Raw genomic sequence first — 13,853 nt, forward strand, 5'->3', positions numbered from 1 at the left:
TAGGGTATAACAGCTGCCCCTATTTAAGTTTCTTTGTCCGGAGAGTCAAGAGACGAAGTCTTAGAGTTGACGGGACGAAGATACTTAAATATTAACATTTGCACTGCTTTTGGACGTAAAAATACGCTTTCAGAGTTTCAAAGATATGAATGTTATGCAATACTTTGATTATGAATGCAAGACAAACAACTGGAGTCTATGGAACCTATCATGTCACTGGGGATTCAGGTGGACATTGACAGGGTAGACAAACCAGGGATAGAAAATAAGGTGCAAGCTGCTCTTTGGGTCGAACTAGTCACTTGACCAAGGAATACAAAACAAGAGATAGGTGCAAGCTGTTCTTGGGATTGAACTTGGCACTTGACCGGAAACTTAGACATATAGGCAGATACAAGCGGTTCTTTGGATCGAACTTGACACTCGGTTGAAAACACAAACAGATAGACAGACACAAACTGTTCTTTTGGATTGAACTGGCTGTTTGGCTGGAGACCTAGACAAAAGGGTTGATACAAGCTGTTTCTTTGGATCGAACTTGCTTGTGGGATTATCACCACATCATGTGGGAGAGTGCAGACTGTTCTCTTAGATCGAACTCGTCGTTTGACCGATAACAAAGCATAAGCTGGGCACAAACTGTTCTTCAGATCGAACTTGCTGTCTGACTGATAACAAAGCATGAGCTGGGTACAAACTGTTCTTCAAATCGAACTTGCCGTTTGTCCGGAAGCATAGGTATATAAGCAGGTACAAGTGGTTCTTTTTTGGATCGAACCTGGCACTTGACCAGTAACAAGATACAAATTGAAAGTCTGGTTTAACAAGATACCAATTGAGGGTAAATTGTCATTGACTTGATTTGGAAATAGACATGACCATTTTTGTTGGCCCAAGAGTAAATTGAGAGTAAATTGACATTGATTTGAGTTGAAAATTGACATTGAAAGTTGAGATTGAAAGTTGAGATTGGAAATTGGAATTGGATTGAGACATAGACATTGACATTGGATTGGAGAATTGCAATTGACATTGAAATTGGATTGAAATTGGATTGAAAATTGACATTGACATTGGATATTGACGTTGACATTGACATTGGATTTGAAATTGGGAATTGACATTGGAATTGGATTGGAATTGGAAATTGACATTGAAATTGTCATTGGATGTCAACATTGGAATTGTCATTGAATGTTGATATTGACATTGTTATCGAGGTTGAGATTGCTTTGAATTTGACAATTGAAATTGAGTTGAATTTGACAGTTTGACATTGAAATTGAGATTGGAATTGACATTGGAGATTGGAAATTGCTTCGAATTTGACAGTTGACATGATTGGAATTGAAGTTGGAGAGTGGAAACTTGCATTGAATTTGGCAGTTGAAAGTTGGATATGCAACATGTATGTATGGTATAGCAAGATTATTGGATGTATGAGCACATAAAATGCATGATTATGCATGTATGAATGCTTGGAATGCATGATTGGTTGGCAGTTTGACAGAGAAGTTTCGCAAAGGCAGATGAGACATTGGAAGATTGGGCACGTAGTGGCTCGTGCTGCAACATATTCACAGGGGAAAACCTCTTTGGAGAGACCGTCGTTGAGAGACGTATCAAAACCATGGCTGAGGGCAATAAAACTTGTAAAGGAGGGACCCTTGGAAAGTCCTTGGATACAGGTCGCCGCTGCTAGGCGTGTCAGTGCTGGGTAAACATTGGACGCTCGCATCTGTGGTCAATGCTTTCATACTCTGTTCATTTTTCATTTTCAAACCCCACTTTTGCCTGAACCGCCCTTTCGGGTTTTCGATTCATCGGGGAATAAAGATTCTTTTCATTGCCCCATTTTTGCCTGAATTGCCTTCATAGGTTGTCAATCAGCGGGGTGCTCATTTTTGCCTAAGCCGCCCTTTCGGGTTTTCAACTTAGCGAGCTTTTCATTTGCATTTTTTCAATTTTCATTTTCATTCTGTTTTTTCATTCTTGCCATTGACCACAGATCATCCTGGGGGGTAACCTGCTTGTAACATGTATTGAAATGGACATTGACATTCATTCATTCATGCATGTTTCATTGAAATGTACCCTGTTGCTCAGGTTTGCTTTCAAAATAGACAGGAAAAGATTTTTCAATTTTTAAAGATGTTTGTTTCAGACATTGACATTATCAAATAGAAAGGAAATATTTTGTATATAGCATTGAAAGTAGAAAGAAAAATAGAGTTTCAAACAGTAGAAAGGCTCAAATTGATGTGGAAGAGTGAGGGTCAGCCAAAGGCGTGACTTCACGGATTTACAAAGCTTGGAAAATGGTAATTTTATTGGTTGGTGATACATTGAACACGATGACCGCTACATTTCATAGAAATTTTGAATTCACAAGTATAGAAGCCTCTGATGAAGATGATCATTGACAGTTGCAGATGCCCCAAGGGGTGATGGTGATTTGCCAGATATAGTTACTTGTCTTTTATTGTCAACCTCATTTTTGCATGAACCGCCCTTTCGGGTTTTCGGTTCATCGAGGCGCTCATTCTTGCCTGAGTTGCGTACAATCTCAGCGAGCTTTTTCATATTCATTTTTTTTGTCCCTAACTTTTGCCTGGATCGCCCTTTCGGGTTTTCGATCCACCGGGAAGCGCATTTTTGCCTAGGCCGCCCTTTCGGGTTTTCGACCTACCACGCTGTTCTTTTCTTTCTAGACAAAGTATTTCTTGACTATATCGGCATTAACAGGATTTGGGAGTTCAACACCATCCATGTGTGTAAGAATCAAAGCACCACCAGAGAAGGCCTTCTTGACAACATAAGGACCTTCATAGTTAGGTGTCCACTTGCCCCTTGGGTCGGGTTGCTGACTTATCCTTCTTTTCAATACAAGTTCGCCTTCCTTGAATTCTCGAGGTCGGACTTTCTTGTCAAAGGCATTCTTCATTCGCACTTGATACAACTGTCCATGAGTCATAGCATTCATACGTTTCTCTTCAATCAGATTCAACTGGTCGTACCGACTTTGACACCATTCAGCCTCAGTCAATTTTGCTTCCATGATTACTCGAAGAGATGGAATCTCCACTTCCAGAGGGAGAACTGCTTCCATACCATACACAAGAGAGAAAGGAGTTGCCCCGGTTGAGCTGCGTGCCGTAGTACGGTAACCATGCAAGGCAAAAGGTAACATTTCATGCCAGTCTTTGTAAGTAGTGACCATCTTCTGAACAATCTTCTTGATGTTCTTGTTAGCGGCCTCAACTGCACCATTCATCTGAGGTCTATAAGGAGAAGAGTTGTGATGTTCAATTTTGAATTCTTCACATAAAGCCTGCATCATGCTATTGTTCAGATTGGAACCATTGTCAGTGATGATCTTGTTGGGAACACCATATCGACAGATGATGTTATTCTTGATAAACTTGACAACCACTTGCTTGGTCACATTTGCATAGGAGGCAGCTTCAACCCACTTGGTGAAGTAGTCAATTGCCACTAGGATGAAACGATGTCCATTGGAAGCCTTTGGTTCAATTCTTCCGATCATGTCAATGCCCCACATAGAGAAGGGCCATGGGGAAGAGATAACATTGAGAGCATGTGGAGGCACATGAATCTTGTCAGCATAAACTTGACATTTGTGGCATCTTTTGGCATGTCTGTTGCAGTCACGTTCCATAGTTATCCAGTAATAGCCGGCTCTTAACAGTTTTCTTGACATGGTGTGACCCGAAGCATGGGTCCCAAAGGTACCATCATGTACATCATGCATCAACTTCTCAGCTTCTTGTTTGTCAACACATCTCAGCAAGACCATGTCATAGTTCCTCTTGTATAGGATTTCTCCGTCCAGAAAGAATCTACTAGCCCATCGTCTCAAAGTCTTTTTATCCCTGTTGGAAGCACCAGGTGGATACTCACGGTTCTGCAAGAATTGCTTGATGTTGTAATACCAAGGCTTTTTATCATTCACATCTCTATCAGCTTGACCTGGCATATTTTCAATATTAAACACATGAGCGGGTCTATCAAGACGCTGCACTTTGATTACGGGCACATCATTCCAGTGATTCACACGAAACATGGAAGACAAAGTAGCGAGAGCATCAGCCATCTGGTTTTCATCCCGAGGGATGTGGTGCAGCTCAACTTTTGTAAAATATGTCAATAGACGTCTTGCATAGTCACGGTAAGGGATCAGCTTCTCATGATGAGTCTCCCATTCACCCTTTATCTGATTAATAACAAGTGCAGAATCTCCATAGATGTCAAGGTGCTTGATTCTCAGATCAAGGGCTTCTTCAATGCCCAAGATGCATGCTTCATATTCAGCTATGTTATTTGTGCATTCAAAAGTTATTCGAGCAGTGAAAGGAATGTGGTGCCCCTGCGGAGTCACAATGATGGCTCCAATTCCTTTACCGTAAGCATTAACAGCACCATCAAACACCAATCCCCATTTGCTGTTGGGATCCGACCCTTCATTGATCAATGGTTCTTCACAGTCTTTTGCTTTCAGATACATAATCTCTTCATCAGGGAAATCAAACTTAATTGGCTGGTAATCATCAAGAGGTTGACAAGCAAGATGCTCAGCAAGGACGCTTCCTTTGATTGCTTTCTGAGCTTTGTACACAATATCATATTCAGACAACAACATTTGCCAACGTGCAATCTTTCCAGTAACAGCAGGCTTTTCAAAGATGTACTTGATTGGATCCATTCGGGATATCAACCAAGTTGTATGATTCATCATATAATGACGCAGGCGTTTGGCAGCCCAAGCTAAAGCACAACAAGTCTTTTCAAGCATTGTATACCGAGTCTCACAGTCGGTGAACTTCTTGCTCAGATAGTAGATAGCATGCTCTTTCTTACCAGTCTCATCTTGCTGACCGAGAACACAGCCCACTGAATCGTCTAACACTGACAGATACATAATCAAAGGCCTTCCTTCCACTGGTGGGACAAGGATAGGTGGTTCCAACAGGTATTCTTTAATGCTATCAAAAGCTTCCTGGCATTCATCATTCCATACAACAGGCTGATTCTTTCTGAGCAATTTGAAAATTGGACCACAAGTAGTGGTCATATGAGATATGAATCTTGAAATGTAATTCAGACGTCCGAGGAAACCTCTGACTTGCTTTTCAGTCTGAGGGGCTGGCATCTCTCTAATGGCTCGGACTTTATCAGGATCAACTTCAATGCCTCTTTGACTGACAATGAAGCCTAGCAACTTTCCGGATCGTACACCGAATGTGCACTTGTTAGGATTCAACCGCAGCTTGTACTTTCTCAGTCTTTCAAACATCTTTTTCAAATACACAACATGCTGCTCTTCATCACTTGACTTCACAATCATATCATCAACATATACTTCAATCTCTTTGTGAATCATGTCATGAAACAGAGTGGTCATACCCCTTTGATAGGTAGCACCAGCATTTATCAAGCCAAACGGCATTACTTTATAACAGAACGTTCCCCATGGAGTGATGAAGGACGTCTTTTCTCTATCTTCAGGTGACATTCGTATCTGGTTATAGCCAGAGAAACCATCCATAAAGGAGAACACTTTGGATTGAGCAGTACTGTCAACAAGCACATCAATATGAGGCAATGGGAAGTTATCTTTGGGACTGGCTTTGTTTAGATCTCTGTAATCAACACACATTCGAACTTTCCCATCTTTCTTTGGCACTGGTACAATGTTAGCAATCCACTCGGGATATTCAGCTGTCATGAGGAAACCCGCATCAATTTGCTTTTGCACCTCAGCCTTGATCTTAAGAGCCATGTCTGGACGAGACCTTCTCAATTTCTGTTTGACAGGAGGACATTCAGGTCTTGTCGGTATCCGATGTTCCACAATCTGGGGATCTAGACCCGGCATATCTTCATAGGACCATGCAAAGACGTCTGGATAATCATGGAGAAGCTGAATGATCTTCTTTTTCACCTCTGGCTCAAGTGCAGCACCAATCTTGATCTCTCGCTTGTTTTCTTCAGTACCCAGGTTGATGAGTTCAATCTCTTCCTGGTGTGGCTGAATGGCTCTTCTTTCTTGCTCAAGCAGTCGAGTGATCTCATACGGTATCTCTTCATCATCATCCTCATCTTCAGTTTCATATACAGGGAATTCAAAATTTGGAGGAACCATAGGGTCACTGTGTTCAACGGGTTTATTATGGTTCAATCTGCATAATATGATTGGGATAATTTTAGAAAAAGTTTTTATGCAGATTTTTGAAATTAATAAGAAAATAACAAATGTTTTGGTTTTTTCTGGCATTACCATTATTTCCAAGAAAAAGGCACTAAAAAAAGTAAAAAACAAAGAGTCGTGAGAAAAACGACAACTTTTTATTGATTAACGGCAATGCCGAAACAAACACGCCCTTACAAAGATATCACTTTCGCCTTGGGCAGAGCGAAAGGATTGTTATTTTGAAAACAAGGAAAAACATGAGCAACAAGACACATTACATGGAAGCATGCATGACTAAAGGAACATCAATGGCTTCCCAATTTCTCACAGTGCCTCCTGGTATAACAAATGTAGGCACGTGACCACCTTCAGCAGCATCTTCAGCAATAGCATTGATGAACCCAGCACTGTAGAAGGTTCCCTTTGAAACAGCAGATGTCGGGGAGAATCCAAGGCCCTCTTTACGCTTGTTTTCCAGAATCTGAATCACTTTGCCCCAGCCAGCAGCTTGCCCTGCTTGAACGGCCTTCTGGGCGTCCTTTAGTGAAGCCATGCTAGCACCAGCCCTCCGGGGCTCTGCACCCTCAACAGTCAAACCTTGAAACGACGTCCCTTCAGCGGACCCTGCTTCAACACAAGAGAACGATGATACCTGGCTAACTAGATATGCTTCCTCACCATGCACAGTGACAATCTTACCATTCCTCATGAACTTGAGCTTCTGATGCAAAGTGGAAGTTACCGCTCCAGCGTCGTGGATCCACGGTCTTCCGAGGAGACAGCTGTAAGAGGCATTGATATCCATGACTTGGAAGGTTATTTGGAATGTCTCGGGTCCAACGGTAATTGGCAAGTCCACTTCCCCGAGAACATCCTTGCGGGATCCATCAAAAGCTTTAACCAGATAACTGCTACCCCTCAGAGAAATTCCATGATGGCTCAATTGCCTTAGCGTGGATTCGGGCATTACATTCAGAGATGATCCAGTGTCTACCAATACGTTGGATATCATATCAGACCCACAGTGTACTGAAATATGTAGAGCCAAGTTGTGGTGCTTCCCTGCTTCGGGGAGCTCATCGTCACCGAACCCTAAGTTGTTGCAGGCAGTAATATTACTCACTGTCCCATCAAATTGATCCACAGAGACCTCGTGGTCAACATAAGCTTGCTCGAGTATTTTCATTAACACCTTCCTGTGAGCTTCTGAGCTCATGAGCAGAGACAAGATGGATATCTTTGATGGGGTTTGTAGCAGCTGGTCAACAATCTTATAGTCACTTTTCTTGATAAGCCTCAGGATTTCGTCCAGATTGGACTCTTCAATGGATTGTCCTGCTGGGCCGGTGTTCTTGTCAACAGGAGGGGCAACTGGTGGAGTTATCGTGGCAATAGGTGTCACCACTTTCTTCTGAAACAACGGTGGACGGACTTTTCCACTTCTCAGGGTTGTAACTTCACTAGCAACATTATCAACTGTAGCTGGGGATACGAGAGGCACCTCCACTCCGTTCTCAATCATGGTTGCATTGTATTTGTAGGGAATTGCTTTGGCAGAGGTATAAGATACCGGACCAGGTAGCCTGATTACCAAAGGCTCAACATTCTTTACCTGAGATGCACTTTCAACAGGAGAGTCATGGAATACTGGCACAATCACACATACATCACTGGCAATCAAGTACTTGTCATCCATCAGGCTCTGGATATCATTTTGCACAACACAACAGCCCATAGGATTCTGCAGACATTCTGAACAAGAATCATGGTCATGTTTGAACAGAGAAGCCTGACAAAGCTTGACATGTAATGGCACCAAGGGAGTAACGACATTGCGGACATCCAACATGGGATCCTCTTGAGGAACGGGAACCCCTTCAAAGGCCTCGATCATATTAACAGCAGCATGGTTCGGAAGAGGATTGTCAAGGACATGAGGAACGCTATTCTCAAAAGTCAAACGTCCTTTTTCTATCAGATCTTTCACAATATATTTCAGAGCAAAACAACCTTCAACATCATGGCCTTGAGCACCCTGATGGAATTCACATGTTAGGTCCTGACGGAACCTGGGAGGCAATGGATTAGGCGGGGGCTTGCCTGGTCTAGTGACACAGTGTCCCTTAGCCAATAGAGTTGGGAGCAGTTCACCATACGACATTGGTATTGGTGGAAAAGAAGGCTTGGGTCGGGGACCCTGTTGTTGCTGCCGTTGCTGTTGAGCAGGAGGCTGTTGTTGTGTTTGCTGAGGGATAGCATTGACGGGCATTGGTGGTTGACCCGGTGGCAGAGGATATTGCTGGTAGAATGGTGGGAAGAAAGGGTGTTGAGAGTATTGCATGTAGTGATAAGGCAGGGGTAATTGTGTAGCAGCTGCAGATGGGTTACCAGACACCATCCCTACGTCAGATTCTTTCCTCTTGTGATGTCCGTTACCGTACTTCTTTGGTGCACTGTTTGAAGATTCACCTTTTTCTAGGACAATAATACCATCTCGGACGGCCTCCTCTAGACGCGTTCCCATTGTAACCATATCAGAGAAGTTGTTTGGGGCAGAGACTATCATTCTCTCCTTATATTCCTTCTTCAGGGTCTTCAGGAATGTCTGTGTTAACTCTTCCTCATCAAGTCGAGGAGAAACACGGGCAGCTGCCCCTCTCCACCTCTGAGCATATTCACGGAAGGTCTCATCTGTTTTCTGAGATAGGGCTTTAAGAGAGTCCCTGTTTGGCTTCAGACGGGTATTGAACTCATATTGACCTTCGAAAGCAGCAGCGAGTTCCTCAAAGGTATGGATATTATCTTTGCTCAGACTAGTGTACCAATCTGCTGCATCATCTGTCAAGCTACTCTGGAAGCAGTGGATCATCAGTGCATCATTGTCGGCGTAGTTAGCCATCTTTCTGACATACCGGATAACATGGTTATGTGGGCAAGAAGTCCCATTGTACTTGTCAAATTCTGGCTCTTTGAATTTCTTAGGAACCTCAAATCGGGATACCAAGCATAGATCACGAGCTTTGGCAGGAGCACCATTGTTTCCCCGGCTAGCCTTGACCTCACGGAGTTCTCCAGCCAACTCCCTTAACTGTCTCTTCATAGCTTCTATTGCGGGATCTTGTCCACGCGGAGTATCAACATCAATCACCTGTTGCACAGTGTGTACAATAGGGTCGGTAACAACAGTGGTTACTTGAGGCATAGCAGTAGACACAAGAATCTGTCCTTGACCAGCAAAACCAGAGACACCAGCAGCAGTATTAGGAGAGTAGTAAGCTGAGAGGCCATAAGGACGGCCGTTGGGCATAACAAAACGAGCATCAGTAGCCACAGTAGACAGTGGGATAGAGGGAATCACCTCAGCAGTAACTGGAACAGAAGTGGCTGGTTGTTCCTGTGCAGCCATCATAGCGGACATAGCGTCATGAGCCTTGGCCAAGTCTTCTTTCATAGCAGCCAATTCGGCACGGAGCTGAGCATTCTCTTCTTCAAAGTTAGCCATTATCCTTCTCTTGTGAAATCTTGTTTGATGAATTCTATCTGGTTGGTAGACTTTGCGAACACGAGCCACCTTTCAGACTGCGGCGGACAAAACCAGGAGGCAATGAGCACGAGAGAAGTTCTTTGTGGTCAATGAATGCATATGATGCATGAGATGTGTTAATGCATATGCAAAAAAAGACTCTTTTTAGGTTATCGAAGGGTTTTAGACAAATTATGAACTTGTAAACATTACCAAACAACAATTAACGTAAACGGGAAACAAACAACAACATGTAGTTTTACAAGACAATTTTAACATAAACAAAAGGAAATAACAACAGGAAATGGAAATCCTCAAGCATAGGAAGTGGAAGCGTCGTCCTCAGAGTCGGACTCATAGCTGCAGTATCGTGCGTAGAAGTCACGGGCACTCCTAGCCCTCTTGGAGTCCCTCATAAGCAACCTATCTTTCTCTTCAATCTCTCTCCTAGCCTTAGCTAACTCTTTCTTTAGTGTCAAGACCTCATGAGTCTGCTGCTCACCCTTTCCATCCAAAGTCATGATCAAGTTCTCAGCCTCATAGTATCTAGCTCTCCACTGATGCTTCTCCCGACTCTCCATAGCTAGGTGCTCCTGATACATCTCCTGGGTAGGTGGGAGTAGAGGCAAAGGCATGGTAGGGACAGATGCAGACACATATCTCATAGAGGGGTAAGGCGTACCAGCCTCCTCAGCTCGGTTTATCACCCACTGTGTATAGGCCTCATGAGCGATACCGGACCTCACACCCATATGCTTTACCTCTTTCTTCCGAAGTTTGGTCCAAGCTTGCATGGAATCTTCTCTAATGCCTGTGGGAGCATTGGAGTAGTGAAAGAAGTAAGGAGCTGTAGCAAGATTGATGGGCTTATCTTTCATCGGAAAACCAAATTGTCGCAAAGCAAGCTCCGGGTTGTAGTTGATTCCACCCCGGGTACCAAGAAGAGGTACATTAAGAAACTTTCCACCACCAAAGATGATTTCCTTGACCCTAGAAGCGGGAGTGAGCCAAACCACTTCATTAGGAGTGAGAGCCATAATCCTCTGTGAAATAGACCAATTCCTCGGATTGTCGTGGAAAGACTGCGGAAGGTGCGAAATAAACCACCTATAGAGGAGAGGCACACAACAAAGAATGTATCCACGACCTTTGCTGGAACGATCGTGAATAGCATGGTATGTGTCAGCTAGCAAAGTAGGAACCGGATTCTTGGAGTGGAAGATCATAATAGCATTCATGTCCACGAAGCCGTCAAGATTCGGAAAGAGAATAAGCCCATAGATGAGAAGTGCAAGAATAGCCTCAAGAGTGTCCTGACAAGTGGTATTGAGGTTGGCTTTCCCAAGAAGATACTCTGAAGTGAACCCTCGAATATGTGCCTTAGTGACAAGATTCTTGGAGACATCGGTGGTCTTGAGATAGAGATCTTTAGCAATAACCAATGGAGGAGGAGGGTTTTCAGGTCCTGAGAAAGGTATCCCCTTAGCAATAGATAGACCTGTCAAGGAAGAATAAGCCTCTAGAGTAGGCACCAACTGAAAGTCTGGAAAAGTGAAGCACCGATACCCCGGATCATAGAATTGCACTAGAGTGTGCACAAGCTTCTCATCCACATTAGTATGGAGAATAGGAAGTAAAGCCCCGTAACGGCGTCGGAAACCAGTCGGATCCTCAATCTTGAGTGCCAAATCCCTCAAACTAGCCAAATCCACTTCCTTGAACTTGTAGGATTTAGTCATCTTCATCCCTACAATGTTTACAATTTCAACTTGTCTAAGCCCTTCGATAACAATGCATGGAAAAAGTTTATGCGTGTATGCATGTATGCATGAATGCATGATTATGTTCAAGTTCGGAGAAAACATGGTGGGTTTGAAGTTCAAAGTCGAGGAGTCATGGGTGGACATGGTGTCCGGTGAAACTAGGGTTTTAGGATAATAGTAACCGGGTTCTAAAAAGGTTCCCAAGTTGCAACCTCTCCGACGTATCTCATGGTGTCACGAGGCAACACTCGCTCCATGATTATACGTGGAAGGTCTAACTTGAGTGTAGTATCGCGTGACGACTAAAACTCGAGACAACACCCGGTTTAGCCTCCGCACTACATCCTAGAAAATGGCCATGGATGGGTTTGGTTATCTACGGTTCATAGCGTCATAGAACAATTAGAAGCAAAGTGCCTAAACACGACAACTCGCGCCGACAACATCACCCCCAAAATGCCTCAGCTATGTGGGATTGATCGCATAATCCAAGACATGAGGCAACCCCCGGAATGAATTGTCGATTATATCCCCCCTAAATCCTAAGTTCACTCAGCCCGGGTGCAGGACTTTTGATATTCTCACCCCACACGTTTGCAAGAAATTAAACATTTATTCACATAGGAAAGCAAGTAAAAGAAGCAAGTAAAAATACAAGCGTAAGCGTGAAAATAAAGACTAGGCGTAACTCTCGAATCTCCCCAGTGAAGTCGCCAGCTGTTTTATCTTGGTTTTCGGGTGTCAAACATTGATTACGTTTGAACCTTTTAAACCGGTGATATCTTATTTTTTCTTGGGAAGGGAAAAAGTAAGCAAAACCCTTGAGAATCGAGGTCCGGGAGTTGTTTTCGCTACGGGAAGGTGTTAGGCACCCATAACGACTATAGTAACCTATAGGAACCGTCTTTAATTTCTACGCGCGCGCTTTATTTTTAAATGCTATTTGAAAATGTTTATTAAACCTAAAAGGATTCTAAGTGAAGAATTGGAGGGAGAAGAATGTTTTTGGATTTTTATTTTAGTTGAATTGAAGGAATTTTATTCCTTGCCTACGTACCCGTTTAAGGGATCAAATCCACCGTAGTTCTCTCTCAAAAAATGTTTTTGTTTTTGTTGGTTGATTTTAAGTTTGAAAATGGATTTTGAAGAATAGAAAGGGGCCTCAAGGGCATGAGATTAGGAAATAGTGAGGTTGGATTAGTGAATTGCAAAAGAAGTCAAAGTTTGATTATTTTCATTGAAATTTGATTAAGAAAATGGAAAAGGAAATACAATGGGATATTGGATCCCAAGGTTTGTTTGGAAAAGGTTTGAGTGAAGTTGTTCACATTTGTTTGGAAAATTGGTTTTTTCTAGGTATAAAGCCTAAACATACATCTAAACATACAATCCTAAACATACATCTAAACATGCATATTCTAGCTATATACCTAAAGTGATGTGTGTGCATGCGTCGGTGCTTGTGTCGGTGTACATTATTAGAGTCCATTGTCCTTATTACATCATACCCTAGATACATTCTATGGCCTCTTTGCCAAGAAATTAAAAGCATGAAAGTAAAATTTTACAAGAATTCCTAAATCTTTACATTCTAATTTTTGTATGGAATTGAAACTTAAAATGCAAGAAATAAAAGTGGAGAAAGAGATGAGATGTGGGATGAAATAGGAATGCTTATGGAGAATATGAGACATGAAATGAAATGGTTAGTAACACATGACAATATCAAAGGAAATAAAGCAAGAGAAATACTAGAGCATAAAGGATAGAAAATAAACCAAAATAAAGGCAAAAAGAGTGCAAACATGACTAAAATTTGTTCATAGAATGCAAGAACCATATGACCTATAATTCTCACATTCCAATACATGTTAAAGGTTTAGAATCAAGTCTTGGAATGGGAATTAAGGCAACATGATTTAATTGGCATTTTAAAACAAATTTTAAGCATATTTGCATTATTTATTTACACAAGTAACTTGTAACCTAAGCAATTAACCAAGATTCACAATTATGCAACAATATCAAACACAAACAGTAGCTAAAACCCTATGAAATCAAGTGGTATAGGTCACCAATATTCATCAAGCAATTTGGATTAAAATCAAGCAAATTTTCATTCATTTTTAGCACAAAATATCACAAAATAGTAGGAAAATTATCCACATTATGTTCACCAATTTTTATTATGTAAAATTGACACAAGAACACCACAAAGTTATCAAGAAATGTGTATGAAAATTTTTTAGAATTTTCACAAGATTTTTGGACTCAAACTACATATAAACTTCACAATTTTTTAACAAAACAAGTAAACATTTCACAAGAAAATACTACATACTTTTCAATCAAGATT

The sequence above is a fragment of the Medicago sativa genome, chromosome 6 (assembly GCF_051527215.1).
Source record: "Medicago sativa cultivar Bolivia chromosome 6, Bolivia_mono, whole genome shotgun sequence".
In the NCBI taxonomy this organism is placed as follows: domain Eukaryota; kingdom Viridiplantae; phylum Streptophyta; class Magnoliopsida; order Fabales; family Fabaceae; genus Medicago; species Medicago sativa.